The sequence below is a fragment of the Cucurbita pepo genome, chromosome LG11 (assembly GCF_002806865.2).
Source record: "Cucurbita pepo subsp. pepo cultivar mu-cu-16 chromosome LG11, ASM280686v2, whole genome shotgun sequence".
NCBI classification, from domain to species: domain Eukaryota; kingdom Viridiplantae; phylum Streptophyta; class Magnoliopsida; order Cucurbitales; family Cucurbitaceae; genus Cucurbita; species Cucurbita pepo.
The window spans coordinates 5,459,546-5,472,147 of record NC_036648.1 but is presented as its reverse complement, the minus strand read 5'-3'; positions in this window follow the sequence as shown (position 1 = coordinate 5,472,147).

The window sequence follows — 12,602 nt, the reverse complement described above, 5'->3', positions numbered from 1 at the left end:
ATAAGATATATTCCATAACTAACTATTATAATATATTCTAATAGTCTCCCTCAAGTTGGAGCGAAGGTCAATATATATTATATAACTCATTATTATAATATATTCTAATACTCCCCTCAAATTGGGGCGTGAAGGTCAATAACACTTAACTTGTCTTTACAAGTGTAGGTCAATAACACTCAACTTGTCTTTGAGAAAGTAGAGAGCGTAGGTCAATGACACTCAACTTGTCTTTGAGAAGAGAGTGTAGGTCAATAACACTTCTGTCTTCCCAGGAGTGAAAATATCTACCAAATTAGCTCTAAACAAGTATTTGGTAATTTGTCCCATTTAATTTGATTGGAACAAAAAGAATACGATGGTTGATCAATGTGATGAATATAATAATGATATGTTAAATAAACATCGAAGTTTTAAAGTTGGATAATAACACAAAGATCGGTGCTCTGGATCACTTGAGAGGTTGTGAAAGAAAATATGAACATCTTGAATATGCCACTTTTGAGCTTGGTGAGAAATTTGAAGATGCTTATAACGTATTCTTGATATTGGATGATCGAGAACAGGTTGCCAACCACAGTTCTCAGTCTAGTAGAATCATTGAGAATATATGTAGCCAATTCAAGATCCAAATTAAGATTAGGAGGCTACCTCTTGATGACGGAATCTGAATAGCTCGCCACAAACATCTTGATAATGAATATGTTCTTGATTTTAATGTTGAGAGGAAAAAAATATTGATGATTTGCTATGCTCAATCAGACCATCGCTATACAAACCAGAAATTAACACTTTTGAGATGTGGGCTTAAAAGGACCGATATATCTTGTGGAAGGATGATATATATCTCAATTCATCTGTCGTCCTCCATTCTGATTTCCGTCACTTTTCTTCGGTTGTTCCTCTTCTCCTGCTCTGAAATTTTTCATTCTTTTGACATGATGAACTAGTGGGTCTTAGTTTGGATAGAAATTGAGTCTAAAACAAAGTCATGATAGAAAAATCCTTCCTTAAACACGGTTGGTTTGCTGAATAGTGGGTTTGGATTTTGGAAAGTGATGGTATAGTGAGAATTGTAGGTTTGCGGAATACGTATATATCAAAGTTATTGAATTTGAAAAACAAGTGGGATACCAATAGAAGCGAGTGGAACTATTGCGATAGTAGTGGTAATGTTAGGCTCACAGACTTGCGACTTGTGGTGATGTATGGACTAGTCGGGGACTGTAATTTGTGACTCGAGGACTAGTAGTGGTTGCTTAAGGTTTGGAAGCTGTTGAAAGCAGGAAGTTGTGGTTGGTGTGATACTCGATTGGACTTATCACGATGGATGATCAGCGGCTGTAAAGGCTTCACTAATTGACTTAGGGTTTGACTTTAGGCTCCGATGGATGATCGACTGATGTAAATGTTTTACTGATTGAGTTAGGGTTTGACTTTAGGCATTGATACTATGTTAAGAATGATGCTCTGATATCATGTTAAGGATAATGCTTTGATACAATGTTAAGAATGAGAAATAGAATTGGGATCGAGAGTGCAACAAACGAGATCAAAGTCCCAATAAAATCTAAAGTCCAATTTTAATTAATGTTCACCGTTTTTAAATAAAATACAAGCTACCAACTTACCCTTAAAAATAAGAAAAATATAAACTAACTAAATTTGAGAATAAAATAAAATATATTATTAATCAAATTATTAAAAATGGATGTTTAATCCAAAATTTATTATTTAAAGAAAATATTAAAAAATATTTAGCAAAAAAAATATAATAATAATATATTACCAATTTAAACTTTTAACATTTCACCATCAACTCAACGTTTGAATATATTATTATAGTGAGTTGAATAAGTTATTAATATATTACCAATAAGTTATTGAAATCGCCCAAAGAAATCTTCATAGGAAGTGATCATTGAATCAAGGAGCAGAGGTTTAGGCATTTGGACCTTTCGATTACATTAAGATCCGAGAAAGAACGAAGGTGAGTTCTATAGGTTTTTAGGTCTTGACTTTTCTCATGATCCGTGAGCATTTGAAGGAATTAGCTTATGTGATTTTAGTATGTTAATCTTAGTGTGTTTTCACACATTTTTTGTGAAGGAATCCGGAGTCGAATCGCATTAGAAGAATGAGTTCTAAGAAGACTCCAAGAACGGTAAGAACTTGAACTCCAATATTTGATCGCGATTATGTTAGTCTATGGATATTTAAAAATTATACGAAAATTACTATAACGTAGAGTGATGGAAACTCTAAAACTTGTTTGAAGGAATTTTATCGATCTAAGATATGTACAAGAAGATTAAAAAAAAATTTCAAAGAAAATGAAACAAAATAGATCTAATCGTCGGATTCTGGAATTTACGCAAGTAGACAACTTCTGGTAGGACACACGTCGATAGATCGGCGAGAGAGCACATCTAGAGGGCCTTGGACACATGTCCGACTTCCAACTAGAGCTACTCAGCTGAATTCCAATGAAAATGTTGTAATCTTGAATAGTATGTTGTTGACATATAAGATGATTATGCTCAAATAACAACCTAAAGGGTATATACTATATGGATAAGGTTAGGTGCCTTATCCTAGTAACATTATTGATATAACCTACTTTGTAATTGTTACAAATGATTTGATCCAAATCGTTCCTGTGAAGACATGTGAGTGGGGTATCCTATACAACGAGAAGACTAGACCAAGAAATATTTAACCCCTCTTTATAAATCCGTTAATTGAGAAGATTAATATTTCACATGATGATCATATGCGACTCGATTTTAATCCTGTGAATTATGAACTCCTATAAGAGTTTGTCCTTTAATTTGAATGGGTGAGAATGGTTCTTGTAGCTAATTCAATATGTCTACCATTTTTGGAATTTGATAAAATGGAGAGCTGGGAACATAATATCACTAAATGGAATTCGCTGTTTTCTAGATTAAAAAAAATAGATAAGTTGTTCTTTAGTGCTGAATTCAGAACTTGAACAATGGGCCACACCCTTTCAATCATCCGAGTGACTTGGTTTGTGATTGGATCATAAACAAATTGTTCATTAGAGAATCAATGGTACCTAAGGTGAAAGATGTAATTAAGGGTAAACGGACTTTTGACCCAGCTGTAATTATGAACCACTCGGATTAACTTGTTTGTAATGATTATATCAATGAACATAATTTCTCCAATGGAGTAACTTATAGTTAATTAATGAAAATTGATTAATCGAAGAATTTAATTAATTAATATTATATTATTGAAAGAAAACTTTGAAGTGTCATTATTTAATATATTAGATATATGAAAAGAAAAAAATATTTAATTTAAAAAGTTCAAATTAATATTTAATATACAAATATTTTAAGAAAAAAATATTGTTATTATTATTTGATACATTAAATATTAAAATAATTAATGAATATTAGACCCATTAAATAATTAAATTGGTTTGAAATTTGAATAAAATTGAAATTAGTTAAATATATATTGAGATATCTCTCAACCATTTGAATAAGGTATTATATCTTAATATATTAGATATTTAGATATATTATTTATTAAACATTATCCAAGGGCCCTATAAATAGTAATCTTGGGTCGAGCCAAATGTCATTGATCTCAAACCCTCTCTACAAGAATACTCTTGAAATTCTTTCAAGAGACTCCCACAAACCTTGACCTTATGTTTGAATCATATCAAAGAAGATATCGTGGAATTTGAAACTTTTACTTTTTTTTTTAGAGTAAATGTAGTGCGGTTCCTTCAAAGGTAGAGTTCTTACTCTCATATTTATTGATTTATTTTAATTCTTAATAACATTAAAATGGTTTGTCTCAATGCTTTGCTACGAGGATGAAGAATTCATTTCCTTCCATGAAATTTTGGCCTTGTGAGAGTACTTGAGTTCTTTTACTGTCCATACCTCTTCTAGCAATTTGAACTCCAAAGGTACTAACCTAATGATCAAATAGGTTGATGTATTTACAGCATTAGCTCAAAATGTCTTTGGTAGTCTAGAATGAATTCTCATGCTCGTTGCCCGCTCATTCAATGTTTTGTTCATCATTTCTGTAACACCATTTTGGACTTACCAGGAGTTGTCCTTATCAATCTAATTCCCTAGTTGCACAAAATGTTTTAAATTCTGATTTGTCGTATCCTCATTGTTTGACCTCATACATTTGATCTTCAAGCCTATCCAATTTTCAACTTTAGCTTTCCACTTCTTGAAAGTGACAAACACATATGACTTGTGTTTCAGTAAATAAATTCATACCTTCCTGCTGAAACCATCGATGAAGGTAATATAGAACTTTGATCCACCAAGTGATGGAACTGGAGATGATCCCCGAACGTCTGCATGGATCATTTCCAACCGCCTCAAATGTCTGCATGGACCATTTTCAATTATACTTTCTTCTATTCTCTGGCAGTATTTGTGAAGCTAACTCGTTTATGTTGGTCCATAATGCAGCTCTTACAAAGACCTATATCAACAGATTTCAGGCCTTCTAAAACTTCTTTCACTGTCAACATCTTCATTTCTTTAGCACTCATATGTTCAAGTATATTGTGTCATACACTTGAAATGAAAGTAGTCTCAACAACGACTATGTTTATACATCCTAGAGTGGTGTATAAAGTTCCAGATTTTGTGTCACGTGTTACCCCCATAGCACCCTTCATAATCTTCCACGAAGTCTTTCCAAACTCTACCGCATAACCTGTGCTATCTAACTGACCAATAGAAATCAGGTTCTTCTTGATATCATGAATATATCTACATCCTTTAATGTCCACTAATTTCCTGTTGGAGTTTGTATGTTGACATGAGGGAGAAGAGAACATAATTGAAGTCTATCTCACATAAGGGAGAAGAGATCCATGGGTCGAGTTGGGTCAAACCCAACCCACAACCTATCTAAATCCAGTAGCTCTAGCGCCATGATCCAACCCATCAACACCCTTGGCTTGAACATTCATACTAGATGACCCAAGCTCATTACAAATCTGAGCTCACTAAACAAAGCCATGTTGAACACAACCCTCTGTGGGAAACACTCACAGTTTATTAAGACCAATCGAGAAGAGATTTACAAGACACTCTGTAGAAACTATTACTTTGTATTGCTTGGGACTTCTTGGGATGATGTACTGAATAGGGTGGAGGGGTATTTATACTAGATAGTAGGCAATCTATTCCTAAAATTTCTAAACGTTTTTCCTAAAATAACTAAATCATTTTCCTAAATTTATTCCTAAAATCCCTAAATCATTTTCCTAAAATCCCTAAATCATTTTCTTAAGATAAATATAATTACTCATACAATGGTTGGGCTTAACCCTATTGGGCTAGTGATGATATTTTAACACTCCCCCTCAGCACTAGTCCTCATTTGTTGCACCATGTTGAGCTGACAATGAAAACTCTCATGTTTGCCAGTATTCAGTTCTTTTGTAAACAGGTCTGCCACTTGATCATCTATCTTTATCTGCTGCATCTCTATTTCTTCCTTCAAGGCTTTCTCTCTAATGAAATGGTAGTGTACCTCCACATGCTTTGTTCTAGCATGAACCACTGGATTTTCTGCTAAGCGAATCGCAGATTGGTTGTTGCAATGAAGTGGTATTGGATACTCAATTTTCTGGTGCTAATCTTCCATCAAAAGTTTTAGCCATGTATTTTCCTGAGCTTCTCCAGCTGTTGCTCTATACTCTGTTTCTCTAGTTGACAATCATATTGTTGGTTGTCTTTTGTTACACATAAAAATTATTGTCGAACCGAGCTTGAACACATACCCAGTGATTGAACTTCGGGTATCGTGGTCTCCTCACAAGTCGACATCACTATATCCAGCTAGCTTCTTGTCATCGCTTCTTTTGTACAAATGATCGTAATTGATTGTACCTTTGACATATCTCAAGATCCATCGTGCCGCATCCAAATGGGGCTTCTTCAAACTTTGCATATATTGACAAATAACTCCAACTTCATTTTCGAATTTCTTCGGTTGGTCCATGTAGAACTCTCTGTTTAACTCACCGTTCAGGAGAGCATTCTTCATATCCATTTGCCATAATTTCCATTCTTTATTTACCAAAAGTACTAGAGGAACCTGTATGATAGTTATCTTTCCCACTGGACAAAACGTTTCATCATAGTCTAGTCCATATTCTTGAGAGAACCCTTGAGCTACATATTGAGTCTTGTTTCTTTTGATTGATTCATCCGAGAGACACATTATTTCGTAAGCCCACTTGCAAGAGATGGATTTGACATCTTCTGGTCTTGGTATTAGTTCCCAAGTTTGATTTTGCTCCAAGGCTATAATTTCTTCCTCCATCGCTTTCTCCCAAGCTGTGTTGTTGAGGTGTCATTTCATTTTCACTAGGTTCACTTGGTTGAGTCACTTCTTGCTCACTAGTATTAGTGTCACTTGGATCTTCAGGTACATCAACATTTAAGAAAAAGTGTACAATTTGCTCCCCCATCTTATGTGGAAGAATTTCTTCAATGTTGTCTAAGTTTGATAATACTTCCTTCTTCGAGGGCCACTCTACTTCAATTGCGTCACTCTGATCGTCAATCATGTGGTTTGAACATCCTGAATCAACGATCCAATCATTCTCATAATCGATATAGTCTCCCATCATCGCCATGAGTGCTTGCTCATCTTCTTCTATGGCATACAATACCTTTGCATCCCATTCCTCCTCCATCTCCATGTTGGAAGATGCCACATTCCTTTCAACAGATTTTTTTCTTGGACCAACAATCTCTAGACATGTGGCTCTTCTTCCCGCAATTGTAGCAAATGCCTTCAAATCTCTTCCATTGAGAGTTATTGTTATCGTTCTTCTGAGCTCTCCCTGGTTGTACAGTTCCTTGGTGACTTCTTCTTTTGTCACCATTGTATCCACGTTTGGTAGACGACCTATTATTGCTTTGACTTTCACTTGTGTAGAGTGCTTCTTCTTCACCCTGATGCCTCCTATTTGTTTAGTCATGACTTCTTGGCTGGCTAACAAATTTTCAAACTCTACAAGTGATGGTTGAGTGGCCTATCTTTGTACAACAATAATGAAGCTTCGATATTCTGGTCGCAATCCGTGGATTATGATCCTCTTCATTCGATCTTCTCCAATTACGAACTTTGGGTCTAGTTCAGTAATCTCCCGATAGATCGATTTGATTCTATGGAAGTACTGAGCAATCGCCATGTCACGTTGTGAAATTGACAACAACTCGTTCTCCAGAAGTTGTAGTCTCGTATCGTTCTTCTTTGAGAACAACACGAACGTGTCTCATGCTTCTTTTGGTGTCTTGTCATCCCAAATATGCTCTAACATCGCTTCTCCGATTGTGGCCTTCAAGCCAAACATTGCAAGGCGCCGTTAGAATTCTCCTCTGGCGGCGTGGCTTTGCACCTGCCATCGATCTCCCAAAGATCATGTCCTTGTAAATAGGACATCATGCATTTTGCCCACGTATTGTAGTAGTTGTTGTTGAGTTTCTTGATTCCTCCAACGATTTGGAGATCACCTATGGTGTCGGCTATATCTCAATAATACCAAACAAGCTCTTTTGATACAAGACTTGCAGAGTCACAGACTACTCAAGACACAAAGAAAACTCACACATTAGTAATCTCAAGAAATTGTTTCTGATGTGGAAGATCAGACAAAGCAGCAACCACAGAGCATACTAAGAATTCCAAGAGATTGACAACTTACACTAACCTCGCTCTGATACCAGATTGTTGAACACAACTCTCTGTGGGAAACACTCGCACACTTTATTAAGACCAATCGAGAAGAAATTTACAAGACACTCTACAGAAACTACTAATTTGTATTGCTTGGGACTTCTTGGGATTTGAACTAAATAGGGTGGAGGGATATTGATGAATGAGACTTTACAGGAGAGTAAATCAAAGAAAAGGAAGAAGACGAAGACAGAGTTGGAAGTGAGTGTGTGTTTGAAGGGAGAATCCAATGAATGAGACTTAAGAGTGAAAGAAGGAAGAAGACGAGAGTTGATAGTGTGTGTTTGAAGGGGGAATCTTGATTCATAGGACAGAACCTATTACAGTGAAAAAAGAAGAATTTGATATTCTATTCCTTTATAGGAGAGTAAATGAATGAGCTACTGAACCTGAACAGGAAGTCAAGCCGAAATCAAGACAAGAAAGATGAATTCTCCTGCTCTTGAACCTAGTGATTGTTCACCTTTCACTCTTTGACTCTCCTGTAACCACTCCTTATTCATGAGACGGATTGAACTGTAAACTCATTCACCTCTGCCTATTGTTTCTTTCATTTCCCGAGCGAGGGTGGAACTATTCTTTCTCTTCTCCTAAACCTCTATTCCCATGAGTGATTGTGAATAGTCAATCAATCCTCAACTCAAGATTCATGATCCTTTCTTTACAGTTAAAGAATAAATGAAGGAAGCATTCTCCTTAACTCCTTGATTGCTTGCTGACTTTCTTTCTTGCTTGCTTGCTCGGGCTCCTCTTTCTTGCTTGCTTTCACTGTAAAAGAGAAATACTCCTTTCTATTCATTCAACTGAACCTTTGACTCTATTTCCTATTTTTAGGTGATTACTAGATAGTAGGCAATCTATTCCTAAAATATCTAAATCATTTTCCTAAATTTATTCCTAATATCCTTAAATCATTTTCCTAAATTTATTTCTAAAATCCCTAAATTATTTTTTTAACATAAATATAATTACTCATACAATGGTTGGACTTCACCCTATTGGGCTAGTGATGATATTTTAACAAGCCATACAACCCACGATCCAGCTCGTAGATGTCATTTGCTCAACGTTCCAAGTCTAGGCCCATCAACGTGCACACAACACACAAAGCAACACAGCCCATAGTCGTCAAAACCTAGACTTAGGATGCTTGACATACATAACTTAGCATTTGACACATGTTTAACTTTCTCCAAGTAGACGTCAAGCGAACAACACTCACGCGACTCGACAATGAGCATGTGCCAAAATCAAGGATTTTGTTGTCGACAACGAGCATACACGACTTAACATGTTAAATTTTGATCCCTCTTCCCTTTAATCTTCAAGATTTTGTTGTCGACAAGATATACATTCCCAAAATTTCATGATTTAAAATTTGGAAACAATCCTTACTTAGAAATGAATGAAGCAATGACCTGAGTTCAAAATCTAGGATTCAGTCGGGTTGTCCTCACTAAGACTTAGAGCATCCTTGATATCTTCTGTTGAATTTACATAATCATCCTCATATCTAGCTTTGTGATTTTGTTTCCTCTTTGGTTTTTCGTACATATTCAACAACACCTTCAACAAATTTGACGTTATATTCTCGTTGACAATATTGAACGTCACCTTTCTGGACGGCGCCAATCAGATCAATGCTAAAGCCTACCACTCCTTGAACTTTCACTACTCCGTGATCATGGTATCTGACTTCACCTAGAAAGAGGCTCGAGAAGATCTTTCTAGTATTGATAATCTTCAATTTGCATCCTAAAGAAACCAAAATCAGATCCATCAAACTTCTCAATTACAATATTTGAGCTTTCCATCTTCATAGATCATGGTGAATCTCGCCTAACTCTAATACCAGTTGTTAGAACTGCACAACAACTCACATATTCTATCTAGATGGTTCAATTTACTATATATAGTTATCTACTATACATAACTATCTACCTATAACTTTATCATATATAACATTTTATTATACATAGTTGTTTACTGTATATAACCATTTACTTTATATGTCATTTATCATATATAGTTTTCCTATGTATAACCATGGAGTAAGATATAAACAAGCAGCAGACTACATAACCTAACATTTCTCACACAAAAAAATTATGTTCAACAATCTGGTATTAGAGCAAGGTTGATATAGGTTGTCAAATCTCTTGAAACTCTTAGTATACTCTTTGGTTGCAGCTTTAATTGATCTCTCACATCATAAATAGCTTCTTGAGATTGTTAGTGAGTGAGTTTCTTTGTGTCTTGAGTTGACTTTGCAAGTTTTATATCGAAAACTAGCTTGTTCTATATTACTGAGATACTGGCAACACAATGGGTGATCTCCAAGTTGATGGAAGAATCAAGAAACTCAACAAAAACAACTATAACATGTGGGTAACATGCATGATGTTCTATCTACAAAAACAAGACCTTTGGAGGTCCTTGGCGAAAGCGAAATTACACTGCCAGAGGAGGATGCTAATGACACCTTGCGCAAATGGAGAATTAAGACAGACAAGACAATGTTTCTCTTAAAGACCACAGTCGAAGAAGAGATGTTGGAACACATTTGAGATGACAAGACGCCAAAAGAACCATGAGACATGTTCATAATGTTTTCTAACAGAAGAACGATAAGAGACTATAACTTCTGGAGAACGAGCTACTATCAATCTTACAACGCAACATGATGATTGCTTAGTACTTCGGTAGGGTCAAGTCGATGTGTTGAGATTATTGAACTAGATCCGAAGTCTGTCATTGAGAAGCTCGAATGAAAAGGATCATCATCCATGGATTGCGACCAGAATATAAAAGCTCATTATTGACGCTCAACCATCACTTATAGAGTTTGAAAATTTGCCAACAAGCCAAGAAACCATGACTATACAAATGGGAGGCATCATGTTGAAGAGTGAAGAAGAAGCACTCTACACAAGTAAAGTTGGAGTAACCATAAACCACATGGATACAAAAATGGTAAGAAAACTTAGCCCCAACCATAAGCTGCATGAAGCACTCTACACAAGTAAAAAAAACTTCTTTGAGATTCGAATCACCCCACCAGCAAGATTAATCATGTCAAACTTGAATGATTCTAAACATAAAATCTAAACTACATATAATTATAAAGAAACCTTAGTCTTTGGCTAAAGAAAGCACAAATGCTCTTTTTACTACATATTACAATTCTATTTTACAAATATAACATGTTAGATAAAAGCTATGGTTTTTCCTTATTTAGGTTATTCACACGTTTTCCTTAAACTTAGTTAGTTGTTTTTTTTTGTTTTTGGATATTTGAATTAATGCTACACCTATAATGGAAGAGCCTATTTTTTGCTGGCCATTTGGGCCAACTTTGTACGCAAGATTTGTGCCACTACGACTAGTTTTAGGATAAAATGGTTATTTAAATATGTCAACTGAATGAAAATAACTATCCATCGGGTCTTTAGCGCATACTTCCTCTCTCTGTTATTTTTCCGTTATTTTTTTCTTCCAACAAATTTCCTTCGGTCGTTTTTATTCCATCGACGATTTCCTCGCGATTGTCAGAAGTCAACAAGTGGTATTAGAGCCAGGTTTAATCCACCGGTGGTATATCATTGCAGAGGAGCCGACTTTATCAAAAGTCAAGTTGATTAGCTCAATTGGTTAGAACATCGACCTAAGAACACACAGGTCTAGGTCTCAGGTTCAAGTAGAAGAAAATTCAATGCGTGAAAATACACACATCGTGGGGTCCATCTCGAGCAGGCTCACTCACTCCTCCACGTCGTCATCGAGTGCCTCTGTGCCAGTACCCGATGCTCTAACAGGTCCAACTACAACGAGTGGGACCTTGTTGATGTGCGTCAACCTACAGGCACAAGGGTTGTAGCATGCTGTCAGAGCCGGAGGAAGGAGAAACGATCGAGTATTATTGAGAGGATTGGCTGGCGTTCGCCACCATATTTACGGTTTGTGCCTCTAGAGATGTTGGCGTCTCTCTCCACCAAGCGCACCGCACAATCAACCTGGGAGGGAATCAAATCCCGTTGGGTTGGTTGGGTGGTGCTGTGAGTGCGACGGGTTGGTTGGGTGGTGCTGTGAGTGCGAGAATCCAACATCGAGCAGCTGTGGAAGATGAGCTCTCAGAGATCCGCTTTAAGGACGGCGAATCCATCGGTGACTTTTTAATGTGGATCACGGGACTTGCTAATAGCATCACCACTACCACAATGAGTGGGGCCTTGTTGATGGGCGTCAACCTACCTATAGGCACAAGGGTTGTGGCATGCTGTCGGAGTCGGAGGAAGGAGAAACGATCGGTCTGTGCCTCCAGAGATGTTGGCATCTCTCTCCACCAAGCGCACCATGCAATCAACCTGGGAGGGAATCAAATCCCGTCGGGTTGGTGGTGCTGCGAGTGCGGGAATCCAACATCGAGCAGCTGTGGAAGAGGAGCTCTTGGAGATCCGCTTCAAGGACGGCGAATCCGTCGATGACTTTTTAATGTGGGTCACGGGGCTTGCCAACAGCATCACCACTACTACAACGAGTGGGGCCTTGTTGATGCGCGTCAACCTACAGGCGCAAGGGTTGTGGCATGCTGTCGGAGCCGGAGGAAGGAGAAACGATCGAGTATCGAAAGGATTGGCTAGCGTTCGCCGCCATATTTACGATCTGTGCCTCCAGAGATGTTGGCGTCTCTCTCTACCAAGTGCACCGCGCAATCAACCTCGGAGGGAATCAAATCCCATCGGGTTGGTGGTGCTGCGAGTGCGGGAATCCAACATCGAGCAGCTGTGGAAGAGGAGCTCTCGGAGATCCGCTTTAAGGATGGTGAATCC